At 38.1% G+C, this 26,284-nt stretch overlaps 1 protein-coding gene across 1 annotated transcript in view; it reads right to left on the reverse strand.

The window, feature by feature from the left end:
• Positions 1-26,284, reverse strand: part of CC2D2A (coiled-coil and C2 domain containing 2A) — a 342,921-nt gene that overhangs the window by 315,838 nt on the left and 799 nt on the right. The gene's annotated exons all lie outside the window — the stretch shown is intronic.

Below are 26,284 nucleotides of genomic sequence, written 5' to 3' on the forward strand. Positions count from 1 at the left end.
TGCATTTTTGCCCCAGAAAGGGAAAAGGGAAAAATCCTTTGGTTTCTCGAAAAACAAGTGTTTTCAGATTTGTATACATAACTTAGTTGTTGCAAAATATTTGGCTTCTTCATGAACCAAGTCTCTGTAATCATTCATTTTTCTTTCAAGATGAGGCATCATTTGGCTAAAGTGCGACACAAAGCACTGCCTGAAATAAAGTTACTTGCTTCTATATTTTTTGGCTAACGCAGAAACACAGAAACAGAGTCATCTACTAAGGTAACCTATCCCAACCTGGCGTAAGTCAGCATACCAAACTACCCTTTGCCAGCTAGTATGAGGTCAGGCAAACTGGCAAATCAGAAATTATTATGGGAAACATTGCATTTGATGGGTGAGTTTGAAGCCCAAAAGTTTGGATCATACATAATGGCCCCTACCCAGGTGAAGTGATAGATCCAGTCTGAAACATGAGATCCTAAGCCATACTGTCATCTAGCCTTAGTTTGTAATCCATGATCTGTAGTTATGTGCTTAACATGCTGATAGATATATGGCTCATTTTTCACAATAAAGCATTCTTTGCAAAATCTACCTCTCCAGTTATGATATCATTGACTTTCAGACTCTTAGTTGGAAGAAGAAAGTAGAGATCAACTGGTCCAATCCTTATTTTAAGTATGATGTATAAATGAGAATAAACACTAAAGACATCTCTAAGAATGTATAAAACCAGAAAAGGCTGTGAGCCAATCATGTAACAAGAGTGAGGCATGAAAGATGAACCACTTAAGCCCTGACAGCTAAGACATATTAAAACGACCAGAAGAAGGTATCCAGCATTCTCCCAATGGGTTTCTCTTCTATGGGTCCTTTATGGAAGAGCATGAACATGAATCAGATAGGATGAGAAGGCCTGGATATGTTATGATCTGTATCCATGAAAAGAATACACATACACTAATGCGATTGTGGGTTCTTTAAAGTATCAAAGTGTGATCAGATACATTAATACATAATTAATCTGCTGTGGTTGAGTCCTGGTCTCAAAGATGTTCTTTAGACCCTTCACTTGCTCAAAAACATGAATAGATGGTCTTTGAAGGGAGAAGGATAAAGAATTCTCTCAACAGCATATTTGAGTTTTGATGAACTAAAATATGACCATTGACTTATGTGGCAATGCCTTTTTCTAATGTATGACTCAGGGATTTAAAAAAAAACATCTGGAACTTATTTGAGCTTGTTGGTTTTGAAATTCAATATTAAATTCTTATAAGGAAACAGAAAGAAGTCAAAATATGCCACATTAGTAAATCTGAATACATGAGGCAAGTGTTTCCAAACACTGTGGTGTGTTTGGGCTCCAAAATACTGGCCTCTATGAGATTAGAGCATTAAAAGGGGCACAAGGAATTAACCTTGTAGATAGGGCCTCCCTAGAAACTCTTCCCATGGAAAATGCCACTCAACAGATCAAAGACAAGCATGGCTCTTGAAACCAAAGTTGTGGATCTCATTTTTGCATGGCTATTTCAGAGACCATTTTCTGGGTTTATTTTAGTTTTAGTTGTATTCTTTTAGCAGTGTGAACTATCAGGTTGACTGCTGGGATTCTAATCCATACATAAAACAGGTGATTAAACCAACATGACCGGGTTTTTTTTTAACCACTGGATGGGTTGATTTATTTTTAAAGTCATTTATTTTTTATTTTATGTAAACCCATGTCTTCTGATGCGATGCTTTATAGGGTAAACATGACTCCCCTGTTAGGGGCCAAGTCTTCATGTCTAGTAGCATAATAGGTCATAGATTTCAAGCTGGGTAGGACCTTAGAAGTCATCAGGTTCCATTCCTTCACTTTATAGATGAAGAGTCTGAAGTCCATAAAGGTTGAGTGACTTGACTAGGGGGACACAACTACTAAGTATAGACAGTTCTTTCTTTATGGAAATTCATATGCAAATTCAACTTCACATAAAGAACTCTGAAAGAAATTCACATTCTAAAAAATCACCTATGTTAACTTTGCCATACAGTACTGTGCTCTCTCTCTCTGTCTCTGTCTCTCTCTCTCTGTCTCTCTCTCTCCTCTCCTTCTCCCTCCCCTCTCACTCCTTTTCCCTCTCCCTTCCTTCCTGCCCCTCCATTCCTGTGGATTCCTGCTCCCTTCCCCCAAAAAACCCTGAAAAAATAAGCCTCCATGTAAAAGCAGAATAGAATTGCAGAGAAATCCCCACTGTCTCAGCTAGATGGAAGCTTGACTTGAGACTTCTGGGCCCAGAGAGGAGAACTTTGTCCCCATCTACCCAGGGTGCATATATGCACAATTGGAGCAGACAGCCACTCATTCCCACAAAATTACCAATCCTTTAGTACAAATTTTTTCATTCTTAGAACATAAAACAACACATTTTCGACACATCTTAATTAGGGCCTAATCTAGAGAAACACATCCCTGGGGTTTGGTGTAGGACCAGAGAAATTCATACTATTTGCTGTCCTGATCCTCAACATTTTTATCTGGGAGAAATCAGGTTTACATGAATATCAAATGCTGCTGTAAATGTGAAAATCATTATCCCCATCATCATAGATAGCATTTTCATTATGATTTAAGGTTTGCAAAGTGATTATACAAATATTATTTCATCTATCTCAGCAACAATCCTGGAAGGTAGGCACTATCTTTATCACCATTTTACAGATGAAGAAAACTGAGACTGAAAGAGGTTAAGTGACTTGCTGAGGGTCACCTCGCAAATAAATGAATGAAGCTGACTATCAATGCAGGTCTTCCTGACTCCAAGTCCAGCACTCTATTTACTGCACCAATTAGCTACATTAAAAGGCCACCTGAATATTTCCATGGATAGAAACAGGTACTAGAGAGGGAGTTGGAATACTTGCTTTCCATTGTCACTTCCAGACTTTCTCTTTGTCTCCTTCACTCAGTAATGTTTCCTCTCTTGAAGTCAAATTTTCTACCCAATCAGAATGAGGTAGTATGGTAATATACTCCTTTCTCCTTGGTCATTCCATTTCCCTTTTTTTTAAAGGAGTTCATCCTCTAGTTCATCATCTTTCTCTTTCCCAACTCCTACCCTAATAGTAGGAACTTTGACATCTACGTAGATCCTCCCTTAAATTATCTATCTTTGAAATTCTCCAACCGCCTTAAGTCCCATGACCTCCTTCATCACCTTGGCCATATGTAAGGATGGTCTTGCCAGATCTTGCTTTTACTTCCAAGTGTCCCACTTCCCTCATTAGAAACTCTAACATTTCTGTATCTGACCATAACTGCCTATCATTCGAACTCTTCCTGTATTCTACCCCCTCTTCACTTTCATCTTCTTATCTCTGTATTCCTCAAGTCTAAGACTCCTTGCTCTGAATTCACTTTCCTCCCTGCCCAGCCTCAGCCGCACAGTTTTCCATTCCAACTCCACTGTTTTCTGCTCTTGAAACCCTTGCCCTCCTGTCCTGTTGCCACTCTTCTTTTGCCAAACCTTATCCCTGGACTGTTCTCAACATTCACCTCCTGTGCTCCTACTCATAAGCTGCTACATGAAGTTGAAAGCATTTCCACAACCATGCTAAGTAAGTTACAAATTCATGTTATCCAACTCCAACTGGGTTCTCACTCCAGCAAAATGTACTTTTATTTGTCCTTAATTGATTTTCCATCTTACTTCTCAGGAAGCTATTCTAAACCACCTATTTAAGGGCTTTCCCTCTTACTTTTCTAGAAAAAGGATGCTATTTGATGTGAGCTTCCTCTTTTCCCATTCCCTTCACCTCAAAACTTCTTGAAATCAAACTCTCTCTTCCTTTTCCCCAGTCTTTGACAAAGATATGGCCTTTCCCTTGCCATGGCTAACCCTTCCACAAGTGCACTTGGTCACATCCCTTCCCATTCTTCCAGCTTATTTCATCCTCAAACATCCTCCCTCTCTCTTGAATCTTCAACTTCTTCCTATTAACTGGTTCTTTCCCTACTGCTCTTTCAAACATGCTCAAATTTTGCCATCTTTAAAAAAACCTTCACTAGAGCCTTTTGTCCCCTCAAGCTGTCATCCTATAGCTCTCTTCCCCTTTTCAGTCAAATTCCTTGATAAAATTGTTTGCTTTCATTGTCTCCATATCCTCTCCTCTCACTCCTCAATGCTTAGCTTCTCACTTTCAATCTTGTTACTCAACTAAAATTACTCTCTCCATAGCTCTTAAACACCAAATCTTTTCTTACTCCTCATTTTCTTTATTTATTTGTTGCATTTGGCACTAAGTACCCTCCCCTCTGAGATACTCTTTCCAGGGGTGAAGTATTTGTAGCCTCAAGGCCAGATATGGCCCTCTGGGTCCTCAAGTGTGACCCTTTCACTGAATCTAAACTTCACAGAACAAATCCCCTTAATAAAAAGATTTGTTCTATAAAACTTGGAATCAGTCTAAAGCCACCTTTGAGGACCTAGAGGGCCACAGGTTCCCTACCCCTGCTGGGTTTTCATGGCATTACTCTCTCCTGGTTTGCCTCCCACCCATCTCGCTAATCTTTCTGTCTCCTTTGATGGCTTATCATCCATATCATGTTCCTTAGCTGAGTGCTCACTAAAGTCCTCTTCTGGAGCCCCTTCTCTTCTTCCTCTATGCTGTCTAGCTTGGTCACCTCATTAGTTCCTGAGGGTTTAACTGCCATCTCTCTGCAGATGACTCCCACATCTTTATGTCCAGCCCTAGGCTTTCCCCTAACCTTCAGACTCAGACTACCAATAACTCCTAGGACATTTCAAACTTGATTTCCTAGACACACATCAAACTCAACATATCCAAAACTGAACTCATTATTGTTTGCACTAAACCCTCTTGCAAATTTTCCAGTTTCTGTCAAAGGCCCCACCCTTCTTCCAGTGTCTCTGTTTGAAATCTTGGCATTACCCCTGACTGATCACTCTCTCTCACCCCACATAACCAGTCAGTTGCCAAATCTGGCTATTTATTCATCCACAACAGCTCTTGCATCTGACCCTTTCTGTCTATTCACACAGTTATCACTTCAGGGCAAACCCTCATTAGGGCTCACCTAAATACTGCAAAAGCCTCCTGCTTGGCATCCTTGCCTCACATCTTTCACTACTCCAGCCTATTCTGCACACTGCTGTCATTTTCCTTAAGTACAAATCTGACGATCTGAATCCTCTGTTCAACCAACTTTAGTGACTTCCCATTGCCTCTAAGATAAAATATAAATTCCTATGTTTAGCTTTTAATGCTCTAAACAATCTGGCCCCAACCCTTCTTTCTAGATTCACTAGACATTACTCACTCTCTTGAACTCTGTAATACAACCTAACTAGCGTTCCAGATTAATATTATTCCAATTCTCATCTCTGTGTCTTTTCATTAGCCATGCCCATGCCTGGAATATACATCCCACCCTCCTTACTGCTATCTCATAGAATCCCACTCCTCCTGTAAGATACAGCCCAGGTTCCATCTTTTGCAAGAAGCCTTTTCTGCTTCCCCCCAGCTGCTAGTGCCTTCCCTTGTGACCTACCTTAAGTGTAATTACTTTATTGAATTATCAACTTTCTATTTATGCTGTGTATATTTTTATATGTACTGATTGCCTTGCCCATTAGAATGAAAGCTCATTTGGAGTAGAGATTGTTTCATTCTTTCTGCTTCTATCCCCAGGACCTAGCATAGTACTTGGCATACAGAAGGCATTTAATAAGTAGTTCTTGATTCACTGGAGTATCTGCTTATTTTGCAATTAACACAGGGCAAGAAAGGTGAGTTTGAATTTTCTGTTTTGGGACCCAGCAAGAAAACTGATGTCACCACAGAACCTAAAAGACAAGAAGGAATATATGTCTATATCTATATCGATATCTACATCAATATCAATATAGGTATATATATATATATATATATCAGACTGTCCCAAATCACTGTTATTAATCATTCCCATGATGCTAATAAGCCTTTTGGAACATCTTTGCTTTTGACAATTAACATGTGCATATAGTATGAAGTCTCTTTTTAGTGTGTTTATATCACTGGAACAGTTCCTAAAATTCCTTCCCTGTCTTCGTGACATTTCCACATCAAAGACCACAGTGATTTGCTTTGTCTCTGCCACAGTAAGCCACATGTGAGCATAACGTAAACACAACTCAAAAATGATGACTTCATCAAAAGAGCCGTCTAAAACCCACAACATAAAGCAGTAAAACTCATATGCTGAAAAGAAAAGTTTCAGAGTTGATATTCAAGGTCTCCAAAATACTTTGAAAATATTGCTTTGAAGATTTCCCTTCCCTGTACCTCGACTAACTTAGAATCTGCTATGGCTTCCCATTGGCTTTGGAATTATATCTAACCCTTTAGGGGGACAGTCAAGGACCTTTATCGTTTTCTTGTGTTTTTCTAGTCCTTTTTCCCACAAGGAAAAGGTGCAGTGTGCTCACCGGATTGAACATGAAGCTTGGGGTCAGGACAACCTATAAGTTACTTAACTTTTCCAAGTCTCAGTTCCCCCATCTATAAAATGAGGATAATAAGACCTGTAGTGCCAGCTTCATAAGACTGTAGTTAGCCTAAAATTAAACCACATTATTTTAAGTGTTTTGTAAACTTTAAAGTGCTATATAAACACAGCTTTTTTTCCCTTTTTTTTTGGAGGGCAATTGGGGTTAAGTGACTTGCCCAAGGTCACATGGCTAGTTTTTGTGTTAAGTATCTGAGGCTGCATTTGAACTCAGGTCCTCCTGAATCCAGAGCTGGTGTTCTATTCACTGCACCACCTAGCTGCCCCTAAACACCAGCTTTTATTAATATAATACGTGAACTTTGGCTTCAGCTAACCTGGGTCACTCATTGTTCACTGATCATATTATGCATATTCTTGCCTCAACTTCCATCATTTCCCAACTTGGAAGTCTCTAGTCAAGTCAATTCAATTCAAGTCAAATAACATATTTTAAGCACCTGGTCTGTGTCAGGCACTGTGCTAAACCCTGAGAACACAAAGAAAGGAGAAATAGTACCTGCCCTCAAGGAGCTCACAATCTAAAGGCGTAGACAACACAAAAACAACTATGTACAAATAAGACATTGGTTGTTGCTCAGTTGTGTCCAACTCTTTGTGACTCCATTTGGGGTTTTCTTGGCAAAGATACTGGAGTGATTTACTATTCCCTTCTCCAGCTCATTTTACATGTGAGGAAAATGAAACAAACAGGGTTAAGTGACTTCCTCAGGGTCACACAGCTAGTAATTTCTGAGACCAGATTTGAATTCAGGAAAATGAATCTTCCCGACTCCAGGCCTAGTACTCTATCCACTGGGATTACCTGCCCCACACAGACAAGACTTATAGCAGAGTATAAATTGGAGATAATCAATATAAGGAAAGCATCGGAATTAAGGGAGATGGGAAAAGGCTTCATGTAGGAGGTAGGATTTCAGCTGAAAGTTGAAGGAGGCCAGGAAAGCCAAGAGGCTGAGGAGAGATATTTCCAAATATGGGGGGATAACTTCACCTCTCTTCCCTGCTTATCTAAGTCCTTTGTTTCTTTCAAGACCCAACTCAAAAACAACCTTCTCCAGGAAGCCTTTCTTTGCCATTCTGGTCTTTAGTGATCTCCTTTCCTTCTTTATTTCATTCATCATGTAAATCAGTAGTCTTCATGGTGTGGGGGTGCAAGATGATGCCTTGTATGTATGGGAAATAAATATTACAACTTCTATTTCTTTTTAATTTTCTAAATCTATCTTAAATTTCAACACAAAATGAGAAAAAAAGAACATTTCCATGTACACAGCAGAACATAAAGAGGGGATCTGATTGAAAACCATGAATTTCCATTTCAGATGTTTTATTTTTTTCTTGGAAAGACTATGTAATAAAAACTATACATTGTTTTCAAAGCTACCCAGCTTTTCTGTGCTTCCTTCTAAGTTTTCTTTTGTTCTCTGCTAGGCACTTTTTTCCTCCCTCTTTCCCCACCCCTCCATAGAGAAGGGTAGAATTAAACATGAATAAGTATACACGTAAAATACATACACATATATAAATCATACTATACATACTTCTATTTATCAGTTCTTTCTCAGGAGGTAGATAGCACCTTCCTTCATAGGTCCAAGTCTTTCCAAAATCAACCAGCTCATCATTTCTTATAGCACAACAGAATTCCACACAACTTCTGTTTCTATTAATTTTTTAGAGTAAGAAATAAAACTTTGCTAATATTTAACCCACAGATTGACACTGGTACCCTCACTTGGCCTATTTGTCAAATATGTTGCTTATGGCCAGAAGGTATCCTTTGGGAAGATTGGAAGTTCCACAATACAAAAAAAAATTGATAGACACCCTCACTCATGTGATCATTTTAAAGCATATTACATATTACATGTATGTAATATACATTACATCATATTAAAGCATATTTATTTGCCTGATAAAGTACTTTTATAGATGATATTACCTAGGTTTGACCAAATTAATCCTCACAGAATGGCCAAGTAGAATGGACAAAAAGATTCCTACAGAGTAAGCATATAATGAAGATAACACTCATGATGTGATCAGAAGACAAAAATAAGAAAATAGCAGAGTAGACATTTCTATTTCTAGTAGGAACTCTTTGCCAAGCACCGGTAGAAACAAGGATGATCTAATCAAATCTGGTAAGTCAGATTGGGAATGACTATGAATTATTAACTTACAAAGGTTTTCCTGGTTATCTCATGGCAAAGTGCTTAAAAGAATTGTTAAATTTAAAGATGAATTATGCATTTTTATTTCATAAAAAGACAAGCATTCTAAATTTGCTGAACTTTTCTGGGATGACAAATGACTTCCTACCTAGTAGATATTTCAGAAAAAAATAATATAATTAATTTGTCTATTCAAGGTAAAGGTGACATTTTAGCAATGAGTGAGAAAGTAATTGCTTTTCCAGAGAAATATGTAACAGAGCATTTTAAAAATGAGTATTTGGAGATGTTTTCATTGTTATATGATTTGTATGTTACAAATGATATGAACATGTTACTTATATATTCCCTCATTTCTACCCTGAAAAAATATGAAAGCATAATTTTCTAATCTCTTTAAAAATCTTGCAAATGAAGAGTTCCATTGTTTTTGATCTCATTTGTTAAAATATAAAAATATAGCACATTTCCCCCATTAGACTGTGAGCTTCTGGAAGGCAGGGACTGTAATTTGCCTTTCTTTGCTTCTCCAATGCTTAACAGAGTGTCTAGTACATAATAGAAATCTAATAAATGTTATTGACTTACTAGTTATTAATTGATGATTAAAACTAACTTTTGATTAGTTTGTAAAAACATGGAGGATAAAAATTTATTAGCTGAATTTTAACAAAAACCTTTGTACAGCTGATGGAAGTTATTGGAAATAGCTTGTATTTGGATTCATCTTTGTGAGGCAGTTTTTTTTCATCAATGATAGCCATGAATAAAACCAAATACCTAGAGAAACTGAACTTTGAGTCAAAACTTTGAACTGTCATCACAAAGATGAAACAATATTTTCAACAATGAAGTATATTCAGTCACAGTACTTTTGTACCATAAAATGAAAAAAAAAATACATTGTATATTCCTTCTTTATCTTACCCTGTTTAATGCCTACCCATGTATTTTATAATGTACTTACTATAGTAATACAGTAGTCATATACACATTCTATGAATGAATACATTTATATTTGGAGTACTTGTTCAAAAATTTTTACTGATAGCCTAGCATAACCCAAAGAGTTTGGAAACTCCCAGTCTAAAACATTCATCTGACACAGTATAAACAACTGCAAGGAGTAGACTTGAAGACAGCTGCACTTAGAGTCCTGGCTTTGATGCTCACTAGCTGTGTGACCCATGGGAAGTCACTTAGTTTCTCTGTACCTAAGTTTTCCCATTGGTAAAATGTTCCTAATGCTACTTTCACCACCTACCTCACCAGATTGTTGTGAAGAAAGCATTTTGTAAATTGCAAAGTGTTATACAGTAGTGTTATTATCTATATCTAACAAAACATTTCTCTAGACTAAGGTTTACAAAGAACTTGCTAGTGCAAGTATCGTTCTCATTAAAAATGAGATATGGACAGCTAGGTGGCACAGTGGATAGAGCACTGACCCTGGAGCCAGGAGGATCTGAGTTAAAATCTGAATTCAGATACTTGACACTTACTAGCTGTGTGACCCTAGGCAAGTCACTTAACCTGGATTACTTCATCAAAAAAAAAAGGGAATGAAGAGCAGAAGTGGGGAGAGTGGGAGGCAGAGAAAAGCCAGACAAAGATAGAGACAGACACGGAGATAGACTGGAAGACAGGGTAGCACAGTGGATAAAGAACCAACATGGAAGCCAAAAAAACCTGGGTTCAAGTTCTGTTTTTGACATATACTTTTTGTGCGACCCTGGGCAAGCACTTAACCTCTCCGTGTTCTAGGCAACTCTCTAATATTATACATTTCAGCAAAGGTGCCCACCTGCTTTGGGAGACAGAATTTCCTCATCTGGGAGTCCCCTATATCAATGAAACCACAGGTCCAATCTCTGTCCTTATATATACAGTCACTCTTCCCAAAGCAAAGCAAACACTCTCTGATTGAAAGAGAATCCTTATAGGATCCAAGTAAACCACTGGTTCTGTTCAACCAGGGTGGGAAAGGGAGACTGAAGCTTTTAGAGTGGGAAAATCACATTGGCCATAGAAAGGTTTTCAAATCCATTTTTATTGATACTTTATTGATATTTTATCTCCCCAGAATTTCTCCCACTGTCCTCATCCCCCTCCCAAGCTATCCCTTATAACAAAGAACAAAAATTTTGCATTTACAAAGGGGGCAAATGCATTCTGGAACAGTCTTAGACATCATGCATCCCCAAACTCTTTAATTTAGAGATAAGAAAAGTGTTGTTGTTCATTGATCCTTTGTTGTTGAAGAAGACCCATGACCTCACAAGGGTGGTATCTTGACTAGTGATTGAATTGGATTTAAGTGAGACAGAGCTCTCAAAGTCATCAGCTTCATTCCTCCACTTGAGGAAATTTAAGTATAGAAAAAGGAAGTGGCAGATATGGGATTCCAACCTAGGTCTCCTGAGTCCAAATCCTAACCTCTTTCTACTCTAGCAGGGTTTTTTTTTCTAATATAAGATGTTTTGTGACAAGTTAGGACTGTGAGATTTCCTTCTTATCCTGAAAAGGAGGGCATGTCTATTTACCACATGCTGGCTGGGTTGATTTGTTTGAGAAACCCATTATTTAGGGATATTTGTGATTCATAAAGAAACCACATGCCGTACATCAGATTTTTTTTTTTTTGGATTGATTTTTTTTTCAAAAGTAAGTCAGAATACATGAACCACAAAAAAATGCTTGGCAGATGCATCATTTTAAGGGGAATTGGGTGACTTATCCATCCAAACTAAATAGTCTCTATTAGGGCATTATCCAACATTAATTTCAAAGAATTTAAAGCTTACCCTGGAAAACTGTACTGTCCAGCTTATTTATAATAACCACAACAACAAAACAAAAAAAATCATCTGTTGTTTCATTCTGTCATTGTTTAAGCCACTTCCAAGACATGCTGCGTTTATTCAGGAAGTAACATACTTTGCTGCATCTTAACTATTGACATGCTAAAATCTGTAAGTCTTAAACCAAAAATGATAATAATTCTTATTAACAATAACTACTATACTTATATAGGCTTTTGCAGTTTACAAATCTCTTTCCCATCCATTTTCTCATTTGATTTTTACTTTAATCCAGTGATGTAAGAGGTCTGATAGTGGAATGCAGGTTTTTTGGTTCACATCCGGTGCTCTTTCCCCCCATATCACAGCTATTTCTTTTCTTAATAGAATTTACAGCTACCCTGGAACTCACTTTATATTTGTTATTAAGTTTCCTATTCCTCTAGCTAATACCCTAGAAATGAAAGCAGCTCTGTAGACCAGATTATGAGCTCATGTGTGCCCACAATTAAATAAAGACTTGCTTGAAAGGAACATAAATCAGTTCTCAGAGTAAGTGTGGGATTTGGGAATTTTGTTCAGGGATGGAATGGCAGCCAAACTGATTTGCGTGTGTGACAGATTCAGGGTTGGCAGACTCAGAGTAGTGAGTGCCACATATCAAGAGAGTAAAAAGAAATGATGAGCTGGAAAGGAACAAGTGGAAGGAATTTGAGCCAAACCACCAACTATGTACCCCTCAGACACAAATGATTCAGATTCAGATCATTGGGTGCTCCCCCATATTCTATTTGACTGTCATGTATTAGCATAAAGAGCACTTTATTTCAACAAGGAGACACAAGTTTGAATTCTGCCTCTGACATTTAACATCCCTATGACTCTGAAAAAGTCCTTTATCTCTCTGGACCACTTTTTTTTCTCATATGGGGAATATACATTGGGAATACTGTATAATGGGGCAAAAATATTTGCACTACCTACCTTACAATGTGGTTAGGAGGAAATTGTTTTGTAAACCTCAATGAGAAATAGAAATTTAAGTCATTTTTGTAATTAGACTGGCTCCTTTGGCACAGAAGACTTAGGGAAGTGGGAAGCTGGGCAAGGGAAGGTCACATGTCATGCATGGCCCCACATTTCCCCTTTCTTCATGGAAAGGAAGTCAAGCAAAGACCTTTGGATTGTCATTGATTTGTCTCATTCTAAGACCCAACTTAATATGAAACTTGCCTGAAAGCTGGCTTTCCAATCCAAGTTGGTTTTTTTTTTTTGTTTTGTTTTGCATCATCTTGTCTTTATGGAGTCTCATCTGATCAGCATTGTGATATTATCTAGCTTGGTGTATTGACTTCCTCCCTACACCCTTAACCTTCAGGTTAGCCAGGTATCTATACAAGAAGAGAGGACCTTGACCAAGCTGGCCATTCACTATTTACCTCTTTGTATATAAATTACTATGGAGGATAGACAAATAGGATTCTGGTTTTTCAGACACAGCCATGGTAGACATCAATGAGAGCAAAAACCCCACACCCAAACTATGTTAAGATGACTATAAAAGTATAAAGCATATCATGTCCATATTTTCATTTGCTTTTCCCAGCAACCCTGTGAAGTAGATAACCCTAGTGATTATTAGGGCCGTTTTACAGAGACTCAAAGAGGTTAAATAATTTATCCAAAGCCACAGAATTAGTAAGTAATCAACCTGCCCTTAAACCTGCATGGTCACTTGAATTCCAAGCCGGCTCTTTTTCCATTGTATCATAGTATCTCTAGTAGTATTCTAGTAGTTGTTAAATGAGTGAATTTCATCCAACTACCCACTCAGTGCAGGAATCCTTTCTATAGCATCCCTGACAGGTCATGCTATAGCTTCTACATAAATCTCTTTAATTATAATGAGTTCCTTTACATGAGAAAATCTGTTCCATTGACAGACAACTCTAATTGCTACAATTTTTCCATGCATTATTCTAAAATCTATTGATTCTACATCTGCCTTTTGGAGTAATAAATCCAAAGTCTATTTCCCTCTTCCACATGCTGCCCTTCTTGAATTTCTGTTCATTATCTTTTCCAGTCTAAACATTTCCAGCTTCTCCAGCTGTCCCTCCCATGAGCTAAGCTCCTTGAAAGCAGGTTCTGGTTTACCTTTGTCTTTGAATTTCCAATATCTAGATTGGTTCCTGGTGCATGTGCATTTAATAAATGCTTGTTTGCTTTACTGAATCAGAGGACCTGGGTTAAAATCCCGACTTCTACTTACTAATTGTGTACTCTTGGGCAAATCACTTAATCTCACTAAGCCTGTTTTCTCATCTATAAAACAGGGTGGGGGTTGAATTAGATCAGGGACCATGAACTCTTGATGACTGCATTTCAATATAATTGGTTGTCTATGTAATCCTATGTATTTTATTCATTTAAAAACATTAGTCTGAGAATCGGTCCATACACTTCACCAGATTGCCTAAAGAGTCTAGGACACAAAAAAGGTTAAGAACCCCTGAACTAAATAACTTCTGAGATCTCTCTCAGCTCTAAATTTGTGATCATAAGCAGCTATGCTGTGACCATCCAGGGTGACCTTCTTTGGACATGCTCCGGTCTGGTAATGCTTCTCCTAAAATATAGTACCCGCAATGAAACACTCTACTGGTTTGAGCGGCGAGTAAGGCTGTGGTTTGTGTGATCTGGACATTATGATTCCTGTAGTCTAAAATCCCATTCTTTTTATTAGCAGCTACATCACATTAATTGAATTTGTGAAATATGTGGTCTGCTAAAGGTACATGAACTCACCATCAGGAGTTTCCCCACTCCCACCAAATGACAGAACTCTTCTCTGCTCCTTTTAACCTGGCATCCCATTATGACACAGAAGAAACCGTTGGTTCTCAGAGCCAAGACTGAAAAGAGGAAAACCTGGAAGGTGCTGACAAGTTGCAAAGGCTTGGTGACAGACCGTCTCTTTTTCAAAGACAAGCTGGTACTGAGTCCAGGATGCTTATCATCTCTGGGAGAGTCATTGGTGAGGGCTGTTTTTTTGGCCAAAACCAACCACACAGACTGTGAAGATCATCTCTGAAAGCAAAAGGGGCTGTGGTCTTTGTCGCTGGAGATACCGTTCATGCCAGTGATAACCACCCCTCTTTCATAGGACCAAGCACTTTATGACATGTACTTTATGATAGTACTTTATTCTTGTAAATTTCCTTCTTGTTGGTCCTGGGCTCAATATCCATGCCTGAACAGAAGAATTTCAGGTAAACTTATACCTGATTTCTGAGTTTGCATGGTTGCCCCTCACTACTGCCACCTTCTGGCATGTTTGCCTAAATTGCAGAATTTCCTCAGGGGTACCTTAAGGTTTCCAGTCATGGAACAACTCAATTCCATGTGATACCTTACAAACACATAGCAGGGGAATTAGGCTGTAGGTATTATGAAAGAAGATGTGAATAAATAATAATAATGCTTATGATAATAGTATTATTATAGAAAAGACATCATCCAAAGGATTCTTGTGTAAAAAAAAGTATAATTTTAATAACTAAATTGAATTCTCCAGCTATTTTACAGATGAGGAAACCGAGGCAAACAGGGTTAAGTCATTTGTGTAGGGTCACACAGCTTATGTGTCTGAGGTCATATTTGAACTCAGGAAGATGAGTCTTCCAATACTCTCTCCACTGTGCCACCTAGCTGTCCAATGATACTACACTGCCTTTAGAATATTATATTTTGTTCTTGGCATCACATTTTAAGATGGGGATAACAACCAATTATTAAAAGCTTAGAGAAAGATGAGCTGGTTGATGGATATAAAAACACATCAGATAAGTACATAGTTAAAAGAATTGGGTTTCCTTAGCTTAGAGGAGGAAAAAAGTTAGCAGGGACATGATGGCAGCTATTATTTTAAGGGATAGCAGGAAAAGGGTGGAATACACATCTGTTTAAGGAAATTTGGCTCTAGTTCAATATAATAACTTAAACAGATCAATCAAATAACCTGAACTGTCCAAGAATGAAACAAGACTCCTTATCATTCAGTCAGTCAATCAGCAAGCATTTTATAAATACCTACTATGCAGCAAGAACTATACTGGTACCTCAGCATAAAATTCCAAACAGAGACAGTTCTTGCCTTCAAAGATCTCACATTGTACTATTACATAATATTTCTAAACCACTTTAAGGTTTGTAAAGTCTTCACATACATTAGCTCAGGTGATTTGCAAAACAACTCTGTATATGGGTGTTATTATTACCCTGATCTGAGAGATGAAGAAACTACAGTTTAAAGAGGTTGCGTGATTTGCTACAGAACATATAACTAGTAACTGTTTTTGAGGCAGGGTTATTTTAATTTAAATTTCATTTTGAACTTTAATATAAATAAAATAAAATTGGCACTTACATATACCTTGTAAAGCAGAAAAGGATTACACATTAAATGGCAGATCTTTATTATGGGCAGTTTGTTTTTCTTTTTAATTATCTAATAAATTCAATCTGTAACCTTCATAACTGTTCTGCTTGTCTGTGCTTCTTTTTGGTGTTCCTTCTGACCTTTTTCTCTGAATTTTTAGAAAGGATGCCTCAATGATTCATTTTGCTACCCTCTCCCTATCTGTTCTTACCTTTCCATGTCCTTCCATGGAGAAAAAGAAAATAAAAAACAATGTCCTTGCAACAAATGGGCATAATCAAGTAAAACAAATCCCCACCTTAGCTGGGTCTTACTCTTCATCCTGAGTTCATTACCTCTCTGTCAAGAGAGGTGTGTGTACCATACTTTATCATCAGTCCTCTAGAATCAGTCTTTCAAAAGTTATTTTTGTTTACAGTGTTGTTATTATATAAATGGTATTCCTGGTTCTGATTACTTCACTTTGCATCAGTTCATAGAGGTCTTCTTAGGTTTTCTAAAACTGTTCATTTCATCATTTATTATGACCCAATGAAATTCCATTAATTCATATTGCAATTCTTTGCTTATGCAAAAAAGACCTATTATATATGTATGCAGCACAGTGAATAGTATTGGAGTTGGTAGATCTGAGATCAAATCTTACCTCAAAAGTTTATTAGTTTTATAACCTTGGGCAAGTCACTTAGCCTAAGATTAGAGAAGGGTGCCTAATTTCACTTATCCTTAGTTTCCTCATCTGTAAAATGGGAACAATAATGGCACCTACTCCACGGGGTTGTTATGAAGATTAAATGAGATAACATATGCAAATTGCTCTGCAAACCTTAAAAGCTACATACATGCTAGTTGTTGATCCAACCATTTCCTTTAACTTTTTTTTTATCTCCTTGGGTTATAGGCCTAGTATCATTGGGTCAAAAGGAATGCACAGTTTGTGCCCTTTGGGGCATTGTTCCATGTTACTTTCCAGAATGATTGGACCATTAGACCATTAGGATCATTGGAACACAGCTCCGCCATCAGTGTTCTGTTTTCTTGTGCTCTCTTCAAAATGTATTTCCTTTTTTTTTGTCATCTTTGCCAATATGATGGGTGAAATGGAGCCATAGATTTGCTTTAATTTACATTTTGAAAATTATGAATGATTTGGAATTTTTTTCATATATTACTTCATATGTTGGATTTCTTCCTTTGAGAAATGCCTGTTTTTGGGGGGTGGCTAGGTGGCGCAGTGAATAGAGCACTGGCCCTGGAGTCAGGAGTACCTGAGTTCAAATCTGGCCTCAGACACTTAACACAAAAACTAGCTGTGTGACCTTGGGCAAGTCAGGAAAGATCTCATATAGAAGGTGGTGCTTGAGCTGACCTTGAAGACCTTAGGTGACTTCTAAGATTCCTTTCTCCTGTAGGAATCTCTAAGAATACCATTCTAGTTTAGCTTTGCGGACAACTCTGGAATGTTCAACAGAGCTCTGGTCTAACATTTAGAGGTAACATTTGAGTTAGATTTGAGAGACAAGCATATCACATTTTGTACACTAGAATGAGACTATGCATTATTTCCAGAGGAAGTTTACATGCCCAGTATAGAGCATAAATTTCTCTTTATTAAAGGTTTTGATGTGATCACAAGGAATGCAGATGGAAAAACAACCTCCTTAACTGCTTTCAGGTTCTAAGAGCTTGGTAAATACAACCACAAAAGTGTGTGTGTGGGGGGGGGGGGGGGGGGGGGGAATGAGGGGGGGGTTGAGGGCTAGTGGAGGAATTCATTTAGAAATGTCAAAATAATTCATTCATTCAAACTCACCAAATCATAGTTTGTGGCATTTCTGCTAAGATCTGACAAAGTTTACCTTTGTACTAACTTTGAAAAGTATGTTAGTGAAACAGATTAAAAGGGAAAATAAGGCAAACAACCTATTTTTTACTTCTATAAGTGGCACATACAATGAGGGGAGGAAGTCATTCATTCCTTTCCTTTTTAAAAGTTTTTATTTATTTTATTTTTAATTTATGGAATAAAACAAGCATTTCCATAGCATAGTATAACAAAAAAAAAAGAATTACACACAAAACTGCAAATCTGTAATGAACAATTTGCTATTCCTTTTAAATATATGATAAAGTTATTTTGAAATTTTTTTTCCTTTTTTCTCCCCCCCTAGAGATGGCTACCATTAGATACACACACACACACACACACACACACAATCATTCTATACCTACTTCTGTTTATCAGTTTTTTCTCTGAATGTGGATAGTAACTTTCTTCGTATGTCCTTTGTAGTTAATTTGGGCATTTATAATAGTTAAAATGACTTTCTTGCTCAAAGTTGGTCTTAAAAGAATATCACTGTTACTGTATATAACTTTTTCTTGGTTCTGCTTATTTTGCTCTTCATTATCTCATGCAAGTCTATCCGTGTTTTTCTAAGATTGCCAAGCTCATCATTTCTTACAGCACAGTAGTACTTTGTCATGATCATATACTATGACTTGTCCCACCATTCATTCCTTTCCCAAACATTCACTGAGAGCCTATCATCCTGTATGAAGCATGTTATGAGGCTCAATGGGCTTTACAATTAAAGTAGTCTTGTTCTCAAGAAGTTATAGACTAGAAGGGAAGCTAAGACATGTACATTCATGGCTGAGGTACAAGGCAGAATTTGAGTAGTATGTGGTATGAGTGGTGATCATAATAATAACAGCAAGAGGGTATCTATTAAAACCTAGCATTTCTGTAGCACGCACTATATACCACACACAATGCTAAGTACTTTACCAATTTTACCTCATTTAATCTCACAATAATCCTGAGAGGAAGATGTTATTCTTAGTAACCATTTTATGGTTGAGGAAATTGGGGCAAACAGAGGTTAAGTGACTTGTCTAAGGTCACATTAGTGTCTGAGGTTGGATTTGAACTCATGTCTTCCTGACTCTAAGCTCAGCTCTCTATCCCCTGTCCTCTATCCAGCTAGCTATTTCTATGTAGCCAATATAAAGTGTGATATGAGATCTCAGCTTCACAATGCAGACAATTCCACCTCTTCCCACTCGTCCCTAGGAGAGTCACAAAGATGATCCATTTCTTAAGATAACAGGTCTAGAGCTGGAAGAGACCTCATATGACTTCTAGTTCAACCCCCTCCCTCAACAGATGAGGAAGCTAAGGCCCAGGTAGTAACATATGCATGGCTTTGAAAGGAAAAACTACTAGCAAACACCATCAAACACCTATCCCTTGCTTCTTACCCTCCCCCCCCCCAAATGATTATGTGATTGCTACAAGTTTTAGTCATAAAATTGTTCCAGTTGGTCGTGGTTTGGAAGTACTCCTGGTAATTGATTCCATCTGTGACCTATGTGATGTCTTTACTCCCAGAACAAGTTAATGAAGCTTTAAAGACGCCTGGTTAAAAACTTAGGAAAAAAAATTAAGTACCAGTGACTGCAACCCAAGGACACTGAGCTATATGATTAAATTAGTACTTTCACATCAACAATTTCATCCCATTACTCTTTTTTTCCCTATATGATTAAGGAGATAGGATTATTGAACCTACAAGCTGAGAGGGATTTTGGAGGTCATCTAGACCAACAATTTCATTTTTTCAAAGAAGGCAACTGAGGCCCATTGAAGGGATGTGAAGTTACTTCCTGAGTTTAAATACCTAGAAACAGGCCGAGTCAAGGTGAGAGCTTAGGACTCCCTGTGCTCTTTTGACATGTTCTATGTATCATTATGGTACTGTTCTAAAGTTTTGAGTTTTCTTTGATTTGTTTCACATGTAGAAAGCAAGTTCCACATATGCAGCCAGGGCCCTGAAATGGTAACTACAACATGAAGTCCTCAAGGATCAGGGGTAAATGTATAAAGAATATGGTTGATATTAGGCTATGCAAGCAAGTTTTATATGGGAGAGGCCATAAAAGCAAGGATGTTGTGAAGAGCTATTTCAATATGAATCGAAACACAGTTGAGAAGATAGAGTTTTGGCCTCTAGTCCTGGGAAAGACACAGCACTCACTGCAATTGAAAATTCCACCATTGGAACTATGAATTCTGAAGTAGCTGTGACCTGCTTTTCTGGAAGTCAAAGGGATTAAAGGAGAATTAGATTACCTATTTCCCTGGTGGTATAGGAGATTATACCACTTTCTGTGTGGGCACAGAGAATAGTTTAGTATTTTGTTCCCCTTTTGGTAATTTACATTGTGTTGTCTTAAATGTTTCGCTTTTGGATTTGTGTATCTGTGGTATGTTTGGCATGAAATAGAGTAATTCACCAGATGGGGACTTAAGCCATGAATTGAATAGTTATTAGCCCCAAACAGATTCTCTGCTCCTGGGAGTAGCTAAGGGAATAAGGAAAGTACTATTTCACTACTATAAAGCCTGGATTAATCATGATGCTTAAGAAATTAACCATGATTAACCAGGACACTTAAGGAAGAGAGAATTTTGGTCAATTAAAAATTTAGGTTGTTGGGAATTAAACATAGCCAACTATTTTGCTCCAAATATTTTGAAAATTGATGATATGATTTTCCAGCTCTAGCAAAAATAACCCTTTAATGAGTTAGGATCCTGCATGATATTCCTCTGAACACCAGTTATGGTTGTCTCCCATTATAGGTGTAGATTTGTGTACTGAAGCCAGAACAAGCCCTAGTTCTGATATCTTTTGTCTAGATTTCAATTCTACCAATAGCCTCCTAGCTATTCTTCCTGCCTTCAATCTCTTCTCTCCCCAATCCATTCTTTATTTTGGTGGTGTCAAACAAACAGAAATGGGACCACTGATCCAAAAAAAGGATTATTGAGGGCTGTGTGATGTCTTAGAAAACCATGAATTAATATTATCTGTATGTTGATTTGTTTTATTTAAGATTTACCAATTGTACTTTAATCTGGTTTGGAGGGCCTGTGGCCCTCCCACCTGTGTTTGATACTGCTGACAGAAAAGTCTTCCTGATACTGCCAGGTCACTTTGCTCAGAAACTTTCGTTAGCTCTCCTTTGCCTGCTAAATACATTTCAAACTCCTTAAACCAACATTCATTTCCATCTATTTTAATTCCATAGACAAAAACTGGTAAATTCTACTATAGTGAAGGTACAGTACTGGGGGCTGGGAATTCTAATACAAAAATGAAATAGCCAAGAGTCTTTAAGGAGCTTTTGTTCTACTGGCAGATGCAATAGATGCACAATATAAATTATATGTAAATTAAGACTAAGTACATTCAAGAGGGAGAATGCTAGCAACTGGAGGGATCAGAAAAGTCCTCTTATAGGAGATGGGCTTAGACTGGGCTCTGAAGGAAGCAAGGATATAAATGAACCAAAATGGGGTCACAAAGAGTAGGACACTACTAAAAAGTGACTTAAATGAAAAGAGATAGTGTAACAGTGAGATGGCACAGTGGATAGAGAGCAATGGACCTGGAATCAGGAAGACTCATCTTCATGAGTTCAAATATGACCTCAGCTACTTATTAGCTGTGTGATCCTGGGCAAGTCACTTAACCCTGTTTGCCTCAGTTTACTTATCTGTAAAATGAGCTGGAGATGGAAATGGTAAACCATTCCAATAGCTTTGCCAAGAAAACCCCAAATGGAGTCATGAAGAGTCAGACATGATTGAAAATATGACTGAACAACAAAAAAAAATGGGAAAGGTAGATGGAGACCAGGTAATGGAGGGCTTTGTTGATCCCATCCTCACATTTCTTACATCCTTTCTCTTCTTTCCATTCACACTACTTCATTTCTCATTGCTCACTTCCCCCCTCTTCATCTCTGGACTGGGCTATTGTAACTGTCACTGAATTGGACTCCCTGCTTAAAATCTCTTCCTCCTTTAATCCACCTAGTAATACAGTGGATAAAACACTGGGCCTAGGGTCAGGAAGACCTGAGTTCAAATGTGACTTCAGATACTTGATAGCTGTGTGACCCTGGGCAAGTCACTTAACCTCTCTTTGCCCCCAGTTTCCTCAACTATAAAATGGAGATAATAGTAGCACAGGATCAAATGAGAACATATTATAAAAAATGCTTCACAGTACCTGGGACATAGTAGATGCTATACATTCCTTTCCCTTCCCATCTCCTCCATAGCTGACAAATTGACATTATTAAAACACAGCTTTGATCACGTCTGCTCCTCAATCAGAAATATTCAGTGACTCTCTCCAAGATACAAATATAAAGCCCTCTAGTTGGGATCAGAAGCCCCTTTTTAGTCACGTTTCATTCCCCATTCTCATCTATCCAATATCAACCCAATCTTATCCAATTCCCCTGCATGAGCACTCATTATTGGTGTTCGGTTGTGTTAGACTCTTTGTGACCCTGTGAACCACCCTGTCCAGAGGGATTTTTGTGGCAAAGATGCTGGAGGGCTTCTCCATTTTCTTCTCCAGTGGATTAAGCAAAACAGAGGCTAAGCAACTTGTCCAGGATGACACAGCTAGTGTTTGAGGTCCCATTTGAACACAGGTCTTCCTGACTCCAGGCTCAGTGCTCTGTCCATGAAGCCATCCAGCCGTCCCATGTGGGACTCCAGGCAAAGTGGACTACTCATTATTTAGGAGAACCTAATTGAGGTTTTCCTACCCTTACTCAGTCTAATTTCTTCTACTGGGAATGCTTTCTACAAAATTGCTACCTGATTAAACCCAAATGCCACTTCTTTATGAAGTCTTACCTTCCTCCTCAGTTGGACAGAATTCTTTCCTTCTCTTAACCCTCCTAAGATTTAGTTTTATTTCTGTTATTACATTCTGATTTTATTTATTTTTACATTTCTAAAATGCATGTTTCATTCTGATATGTATTCATCATATTCTTATGAATATTAATAATTATTTTGTTCAATCTCTCTGAAATAGATTGTAAACTTCTTGAAGGTGAGAATTGGTTCCCTATAGTAACCAATGCAGTGCCAATGCATGTTGTTAAATAGAAATTTGTAGAAATTTACCTACTGGAACTTTTTTCCCCAAACAAAAGAAATCCCAAATAAAAACTTGCTTGTTTTTGCTTTGGATTTTTTTTGGGTCCATCCTCTTTTTTTCTTTGGGGTAGTAAGCATCCAAATATTCATAGAGAGCATATATTAAATATTAAATTTAAAATATTAAAGTTAGCATGCATTCTGCCACTTACTGTGACTGTATCACTTAGACTCCTCGGTACTGGTTTCCTTATGCACAAAATATGGGCTTTGACTAGATGACTTCGTTTCCTTTTACTTTGTTTTAGTTCGTGATATTATATCATTATTCTTAGAGAACTTGGCAGTCAAATGTACAATCCTTGTTTTATTAAATCAGAAGAAAATTATGTACTATGGGAAAAAAAAGCCTTAGCCTATCATCTCAATCTTCAATTTCTGCTCCTAACCTTTATTCACCATTTACTATATCAATTTAAATTCATGTACTGTATGTTAATTTAAAAGGAAAAAATCTATCTGGAAAACAAAAAAAAATGCCAATTCAATAATTAATTTTTTTTCTTTCTCTTCCACTGTATGATAGACTCTAAATGGTTAAATCTCTTAAGTTTTATCTTTTTCTTCAAAGAGATAGGACTATATAAAAGGCAGAATTAGCAAATTACAGTGTAAGAATCTCAACCATATGCATATACAGAAGTCGTAGATCATAAAAAGAGAGCCTCAAAAACTCAAAAGCAGTCTTTTTGTATTCATACACAGCATTGTACCGCTAGTTTAGAAAGGGAAGCCAGGGAGATACATACTGAGACAGAGGGGCAGAGAGGAGAAAAAGAGTTTTCTAATGATTTTTTTCCCCCAACTATATGGCTTTGAAGGTCCCTTCTAAGCTTTAAATCTAGAATTTAAAAAATTGTTAGAGATCACCTTTTCCAATTCCCTCATTTTGTAAAGAAAGAAACTGAAGCCTGGAGAAGTTATGTGGTCTGCCCCAATTCCCACAGGTTGCAAAGGGCTAAATTAGAATTCAATTCTATCAATCCAGGTTCTAACTCCTAAATCATTGATCTTTCCATCACAAACAACATGGCTTGTTGTAGGTGTGCTAAATTGAGTGTCTCAGTTATTCTGATAAATGGAGATATTTTAGAGATTGTCCAGTAGAGATTAGAGAATATGCCTGACTTAACCCTTTTCCTCTTTCCTGCCTTCTCAGAGATTTGGTTTCTGGCCAAAGAATTAATGTTTACATTTCAGTTAGCGGACATAGGGCTGTTTTCAAGACTGTAGAGTCTGGAAAACTGTAACGGACTTGCAATCTTAGAATGTCAGGATTGTGACCACAAAATGAAGGAGGTTTAGCTATGCTATTAACCAGTAACCTGCTTCATCTCTAGGATTATACCTTATAGCTAGACGATAGAGTGCAAATCTCATAAGACCGGGAATGAGATGAGAAAAAAACGATTAGCTCATCGGGTGCCTCCCCCGACAGTAGAGGAATGTGCCTGACCTGGGCTTTCCAGTATTTTGTCCAGTTTTCATTTTAAATCTCTCTGGTTCTAAACATCCCCCAATGACAAGTGTTTCTGATGAGTCAGCAGGGACAAGAGTAGCACAACGTATAATTCTATTAAGAGCCCAGGAGGGTTGTGTGGCTTTCTGAAATGCCATCGGTCCCTATGGCTATGGATGGAGTCCGTCTGAAAGCTGGAGTGGTCACGTAATGCCACACTGCGCAGTTCTCAACCCCACCCATCCCCTGGGTAGCCACAGGCGCCATGCAGCTCACTGGATGTTTCTAGCAATCAGGCTGTCAAGAATGATGTCATGGGGTGATGGGGGTGGTGCTGGTGAGAAGGCCCCTCCACCTCAAGATAGGGTGGGGGCTTCTCCAGTTGTCCAATGACTCTCAGAGGGGAAACAATGCGAAAAAGGGGTTCATAAACTCTCTGTTTAATATTTCACTGCCTGTCGTTCTCTGGAGCTCGTTTAAAAAAATGGATTGAAGAAAAAGGAGAGAAAATTTAAGGTGTCCTATAACACCTCCTTATAATGGGCTACTGTTCTGCCTCTGGCCCTTCTGCCTTCCTAGTAGGTCTTGCCTCTGTTTCTAGTCTCCTTTCCAAAGGGACAGAAGACTAGGCCAGAGGTGGGGAACCTGTAGCCTCAAGGCCAAATGTGACCTTCTAGGTCCTTGGGTACAGCAACTTCCCAGAACAAATCCCCTTAATAAAAGGATTTATTCTGTAAAACTTGGATTCAGCAAAGGGCCACACTTGAGCGCTTAGAGGGCCACATGCGGCCTCTAGGCCTCAGGTTCCCCACCCCTGCTTCTAGGCCCAAGGCTCAAATTCAGACTATAGACCTAAGGCTCCAAAAACCCCATATGATTTTAATTATTCCTATAGGCTTTAAGACAGAAAGAATAATTTTAATTGTATATTACAATGAAGCAGGTAGATATTCTGTCCATAACAGTTCTCATCTCCTGAGTAGGCCCCTCCTAATCCTCCTCTGCAAATCAGAGCATGTCAGTTTGCTCCAAAAGACCTTTTCTCTGCCCAAGTAGGCCTATTGCCAGGGGCTGGTAGATGGAACAGAGAAGAATGTCGCAGACATCTCCAGTTGAAAATTATCCACAGACTCCTCCAAACTCAGCCTAAGAGAGCCCAAGTGCCTATGCAGGAAGAATTTGGTATGAGCTGCATCTGCCCATAGAATCCACAGACAAGGGGAACATCTCCTTCTGGGCACCTGGATATCCAGCTGGGTTCAAGCAGAAGACCAATAACTAGAGACTTTGCTAAGGAAATTGTAGCAGTCACAGAGCTACTTATAGACTTTCTGGTCTAAACTCTCCACGATCAGGGACCTTTTCCTGTAATGGGCCTAATGAGAAAAAAACAAAACAAGGGAATGCCCTGAATAGCTTTTGTTCCTGACCTATGCAAAAGAGGCTGCCAGATCACCCTACACAGTCACCCTGAAAATGGGTTGTAATCTGATTACCGTTAACAAATGCCAATATAATTGTTTACTTTTTTGTGGGGAAAATTCCCATGTATATTATATTCCTATATATATATTCCTCCTATTGGGTTTCCAAAGCCTAAGGAAGAGTCAAATGTTTTACTTACTTAGTATTCTTAGAATAGTCTCTGAAACTAGCTGACCAGGTGCCATGGAAACAAAACTAGGGCGAATTTGCAGGATGATACCAAAAATCATTAATAGGAAAATTTTTGTTGGTGAATGGAGAGAAAAGAGATCGGAGGTCAGGAAACAGGAAGGCATGGAGAGCAAAAGGGAGAGGGAGAGAGAGAGAGAGAGAGAGAGAGAGAGAGAGAG

The sequence above is a fragment of the Petaurus breviceps genome, unplaced genomic scaffold (genome assembly GCF_028583685.1).
Source record: "Petaurus breviceps papuanus isolate PSGF00001 unplaced genomic scaffold, PetGlider_PUasm1.0 140, whole genome shotgun sequence".
NCBI lineage: Eukaryota > Metazoa > Chordata > Mammalia > Diprotodontia > Petauridae > Petaurus > Petaurus breviceps.